General features: G+C 43.0%; 1 pseudogene; it reads right to left on the bottom strand.

Annotated features, from left to right (window-relative positions):
- Window positions 1-598: 598 nt before the first annotated feature.
- Window positions 599-6,039, bottom strand: LOC125505981 (annotated as a pseudogene).
- Window positions 6,040-6,241: the final 202 nt, after the last annotated feature.

Here is a 6,241-nt window from a genome sequence, read left to right as displayed (position 1 = left end):
TGGTTGCAATATATTTCAATGAAATTGAAACATGAATATTGGATTGATAATATGAGAATCAAAACGGAGAATGTCATAGTTGTAAATGTGGAGCAGCCGCTCTACATTGGCATGAATGCGCGCACTTGCCGCTCTGCGCGAACGCGCGTGGGTGAGGAAGGGTTTCGTGTGGACTAGGATGGTCAGAAGCGGGGTGTGGGTGTTGTCCGGACGCCCGCAAAACCCACACGTTTGTCTATGGTTTACGGGGAAAAGTGTGTCCGAACCATCATGCAGACCGATATAAACTCACGTTGGATCGCACAACAAATCCGAACCACACGATCCGCACGGTTGCGGGGGGCTTAAGCGTCAACGTTGGAAATGCCATAACGTATTTTGTATTCCAAACGGTTCGTACGTTAGCAGGTTAAAATCGTTCGGATTTTTCTTCTTCTACAGATTAAGAAGTGTACGCTAGGGAACCACTATACTCGGTGAGCCATCATAATCTGGGAAGATATATACGCAAGGGAAACGCGTCAGAAAGCGTGCACAATGTATAACAAATAAAAAGAGAAACACGAAAAATGTTTCTCAGTATACAGTAAAATGCAGCTCACTCGTTTAGGAGGGTAACAAATCTCTGGAAATTCTCATACGAGGACCCGCCCTCGCCGATGCTCCTACGCGCTGCATTCCTGAGCATCCCTACCCTCTCCGCGATTCCCTCGTCGCCGATGACCTGCTCAAGTTTGCTCTTCACCTCCTCCTTCGTCACGACTCCATCTCCGAGCGTCACGGCCAAGCCGGTCCTCCAGATGTCGCAGATGTAGCTCCGGTTCGTGAACTGGTCGGCGAAGTAGGGCCAGCACAGGATGGGCACGCCGTTCCTCACCGCCTCCATCGTCGAGTTCCACCCGCAGTGCGACATGAAGCACGCCACGGCGGGATGCGCCAGAACCTGCATGTTGACATGGATCAGAGACCTGCCACTTGCAATGGGCGCATCATGGAGTTCTTGAGAATATATATACCATACCTGCTGTTGGGGGCACCAGCTGACGATCATGCCCTTGCCGGCGATGCGGCTCTGGAACTCGTCGAACCACGCCTTGCCGAGGACGTCGGAGGTGAAGTCCGGGCGCACCACCCACAGGAACGGTCGGCCGGTGAGCTCCAGCCCCTCGGCGAGCTCTCTGAACTGCCGCGGGTCGAAGATGGTGAAGCTGCCGAACGCCACGTACACAACGGAGCCTTCGGACTGCGCGTCGAGCCACTCCAAGCAGCTGACGTCTTCCGGCCAGAACTGCCCGACGGGCTTCCGGAGCTCCTTGTCGGCGAACAGCGGGCCGATGGGCAGTATCTCCGGGAACAGCCCGAACGCCGCAGTCTCGGCGTCGAGGAACGAGTTGCACACGAGCATCTCGGCGAGGCTGGTCGCCTTCGCGTTATCATAGACCACCAGCTGGAAGACTTCCTGCTGCCCCTCCGGTGGGCCGTCGATCAACCATGGCATGCGCGACGGGCAGACCGGCGGCATATTCGGGGCGATCTCGTACTTCTCCTGTCGCTTTGCCACGCCTGCACATGTCATTTGTTTAGGTGTTTTTCATCAAAAAATAATAATTTATGTGTTGTCATCTGCATGCGTTTCATGAAAAAAGTCCCAAACCCTCTACAAAGAGACTGAACAAAACGTAAATCTTGTATTGACTTAGTCAAAGCTGATTGATATGCAATCTGCACGAATGATGCACATATGACTTCTGGCTGCAGAGTTATATTGTTATCGTTGGTGGTTAGTTTGATATGTCATATCAAGACAAATATCTGATTTAAAGTGAAATTTCCTCTGATTTTAGCTATATGCAAGTCACCTGAATTTTCAATTTGGGTCAGTCACTTTGTTGGCATACTACCTGTGCCATTAACTTATTCCTTCTTAGGAAACTTCCTTTGGCAAAAACATTGACCGTTAGATGCTTATTATTGAATATTATAACATAGTGCAAATTTCGTGTAAATTTTGTGCAAATTTGGTCATTGTTTGTTTTAGTTTGTTATTTTATTTTTCCTTAAAGGGTAATACCATGCCACTAATTCATTCTTCCCTATATAACTTATTTTTTATTTTGTTTTATTTTCTTAGTATTAGTGTAAGGGAAAAAAGAATGCTAAAAAAGAAGAAGAAGAAGAAAGTGCCTTTGGATCTAGATCGGGTGGTGGAGAGTGGTGGAGAAAATTTGACTGAACACCCAAAAAATAAGCACCTATCAAATAATAGCTCCCATAACATGGATATATATTCACTCAATTTTTATGCAATGTGTGTCCGATTCATACCGATGTGTTAAAATTGCACTACGATACCCTTATTTTTGCACGTTAGGAAACAATGCAATTTCTATACCAATCATGTGCAATTTTTTTTGTCATTTTTTGTTTTATTTGTTTTCACATTTTATTTCTTCTTTTGTGCAATGCAATATCATGCCGCTAACCATGGCCAACCCTTCCAACCCAAGTTTTCAGAAGGTCTTTTCCACCATAGTCACCCCAGGCAATCTCGTCGACAGCTAGAGGAATGGGGATCCATCCCTTCCATTTTTCTTATCTTTATAAGGGTTTTGGTTTTCTAGCAGCATCGGGGAGGTGCTTGGCGGTGACAACGTATTGGAATGAGATCTCTCCGCCATTTCCCTACACCGGCGACGTCTAATCCTACACCAACCATGGTGTTGTCAAATATGCTGGCTCTCTTCGGATCTTTAGATCTTGGCAACTAGTGTAGCAATCTAGGAATGTTGTTGGTTGGATCATAGTGCGCCGACTTCGATATCTTCTTTCAATTTGTTAAGCAACATGATCTAGTTTCTTGAACCCTCTTGACAGGTGGAGAAGGAGTGTAAGCATGTGTTTGTGTGGTCTGATGCCCCAATCGATGTGTGTTCAACAGTTTTTAGATCTCGTTTCAAGCGGTGAGTAGCTATTTCGGTCTTCAAAGCATGGTATGATGAGGCCGTTTGCAGGTGTCCCTTTTCTTTACCATCGGTTCAATACAATTTTGAATTTTCGATGGGTGGTGTATAATCCAAGAAAGAAGATGAAGAGTATGACTATCAATGTAATTTTATTTTTTACTGGTTGTTTTGTGTCTAGTTGTCTTTCCATTGAGCTGACAACTTTTTTTTTGACAATTATCAGACCTAAGATGCCGTTTAGTGTCTTTTTCTCAAATAATTTTTTTTGCCAAAATATTTTTTTGTTTTAAGTACTCCTTCCGTTTTAAAATTTCTGAAGTTTTAGATTTGTCCTAAACTAAACCTATTTAAGTTCCGACCAAATATATGAAAAAAATACAACTTCTACAACAAGAAAATAAGTTTCATTGGATTTAGCATAATATATATTTTAAACTATATATGTTCCATGTATTATATATTTGGAAAGTTTTCACCAAACTTGGTCGAATTTTATGAAAGTTTGACTTGGCACAAATGTAGAACTTTTAATATTTTGAAACGGAGGAATATGTATATAATAAATAATCGAAACTTTTATTTTATGATATATAAATATAAACAATGGAAACTAGGCAGTAGAAGGATAGATATTTGGTACCCTTGTCATCGATGAAGCCATCCTCTATCATCTTGGGAATGCTGGACCACATCTTGAAACATGAATATTGGATTGATAATATGAGAATCAAAACGGAGAATGTCATAGTTGTAAATGTGGAGCAGCCGCTCTACATTGGCATGAATGCGCGCACTTGCCGCTCTGCGCGAACGCGCGTGGGTGAGGAAGGGTTTCGTGTGGACTAGGATGGTCAGAAGCGGGGTGTGGGTGTTGTCCGGACGCCCGCAAAACCCACACGTTTGTCTATTGTTTACGGGGAAAAGTGTGTCCGAACCATCATGCAGACCGATATAAACTCACGTTGGATCGCACAACAAATCCGAACCACACGATCCACACGGTTGCGGGGGGCTTAAGCGTCAACGTTGGAAATGCCATAACGTATTTTGTATTCCAAACGGTTCGTACGTTAGCAGGTTAAAATCGTTCGGATTTTTCTTCTTCTACAGATTAAGAAGTGTACGCTAGGGAACCACTATACTTGGTGAGCCATCATAATCTGGGAAGATATATACGCAAGGGAAACGCGTCAGAAAGCGTGCACAATGTATAACAAATAAAAAGAGAAACACGAAAAATGTTTCTCAGTATACAGTAAAATGCAGCTCACTCGTTTAGGAGGGTAACAAATCTTGGAAATTCTTATAAAAAGAGAAACACGAAAAATGTTTTTTCAGACACCTTTTTGCAATTCATTGATGTATGTATATATGGATGTCGTATGTATATGTATATATGCAGATGTATGTATGATCCATGGATATGTATGCATTGATGTATGATTTTTTTTTCATAGAATTTTTTTGTTAATTTATGTATGTATATGTATATATGCAGATGTATGTATGATCCATGGATATGTATGCATTGATGTATGATTTTTTTTTCATAGAATTTTTTTGTTAATTTATGTGTATATGTATGCATTGGTATGGATCATACATACATCTGCATATATACATATACATACGACATCCATATATACAACTATGACATTTAAGGTTAGTTGATTTAGTGCATTTTAGGTTATTAGTTCTACTGTTAGTGCATTTTAGGATACTAGATTCTAGGTTAGTGGATCAGAGAGGAAAAGGTAAAATAATGAAAAGGAAGAAAACAGGAAGAAGGAAGAAGAAGAAAAAGAAGGAGAGTAAAAGGAAAATAAGAAGAGGAAGGAGAAGAAGAAGGAGAAGAAGAAGGAGAGGAAGAGGTGGAGAAATAAATAAGAAAAGGAAAAAAAGAAAAAAAGACCTCGTTTCAAGCGGTGAGTGGCTATTTCGGTTTTCAAAGCATGGCATGGTGAGGCCGTTTGTAGGTGTTCCTTTTCTTGACCGTCGGTTCAATACAATTTTGAATTTTCGATGGCCGGTGTATAATCGAAGAAAGAAGATGAAGAGTATGATTTTCAATGTAATTTTATTTTTTACTGGTTGTTTTGCGTCTAGTTGTCTTTCCATTGAACTGACAACTTTTTTTGACAATTATTAGATTTAAGATGCCCTTTAGTGTCTTTCTCAAATGATTTTTTAGATCTTTTACAATAGTTTGAAAAAAATCCCAAAATATTTTTTTAGGTTTAATACTCCTTCCATTTTAAAATACCTGAAGTTTTAGATTTGTCCTAAACTAATAAACTTATTTAAGTTCGACCAAATATATGAAAAAAATACCAACTTCTACAACAGAAAATTAGTTTCATTGGATTTAGCATAATATATATTTTAAACTATATATGTTCCATGTATTATATATTAGGAAAGTTTTTAGCAAACTTGGTGGAATTTTACTAAAGTTTGACTTGGGACAAATGTAGAACTTTTAATATTTTGAAACGGAGGAGTATGTATATAATAAAGAATCGAAACTTTTCTTTTATGATATATATAAATATAAACAATGGAAACTAGGCAGTAGAAGGATAGATATTTGGTACCCTTGTCATCGATGAAGCCATCCTCTATCATCTTGGGAATGCTGGACCAAATCCCGAGACTCGCCGCGGCCGCCGGCCAGACGGCAGCCACCCGGACGCCGAGGTTCTTGGCACCCTGGTAGCAGAACCCTAGGTTGACGTCGGCGAGGAGCCACTTGACCTTCTCCCCGGACGCCTCCGTGCCCCTGATGAGGTCCTCCACGTAGCCCGGCACGTACCGCGTGATGGCGCCCACGAACTTGCAGAGGTCCCTGCGGTCGTCGCCTTCGGCCATGGCCGTCCGGTATGGAGACGAGGCGGATGCCGCACAGCGCGTCGCCGGTGGTGCCGGTGTCGAGGAGGAGCGCGTGGATGAGCTCGGTGCAGACGAAGGTAACCTGGAAGCCGTGGTCGACGAGGCGGTGCGACAGCTCCATGAACGGCGTGACGTGGCCCTGCGCCGGGAACGGCAGCACCATGACGTGAGGCGCGGCGCCGGCCATGCTGGTCGACTCACTGCTGGGGTTGATTTCCGAAGCTAGCTGCGCCGTCGGCGTAGACGCTGCGTCGCTGCCTTCTGCCAATATTGGACAAGCAGCGTACGGAGAGAAAGAGAGACGGACAGATACTGATAAGCGCGCGTTGCTTTGGCAGTTGCGCCCGTCGCCGCACTAAACGATCTCGTCGTTTTCTCTCTGCCCTCTG

Source organism: Triticum urartu, chromosome 5 (genome assembly GCF_003073215.2).
Source record: "Triticum urartu cultivar G1812 chromosome 5, Tu2.1, whole genome shotgun sequence".
In the NCBI taxonomy this organism is placed as follows: domain Eukaryota; kingdom Viridiplantae; phylum Streptophyta; class Magnoliopsida; order Poales; family Poaceae; genus Triticum; species Triticum urartu.
Note: the sequence above shows the minus strand (reverse complement) of the source record. Positions and strands in the feature narration are given on the sequence as shown.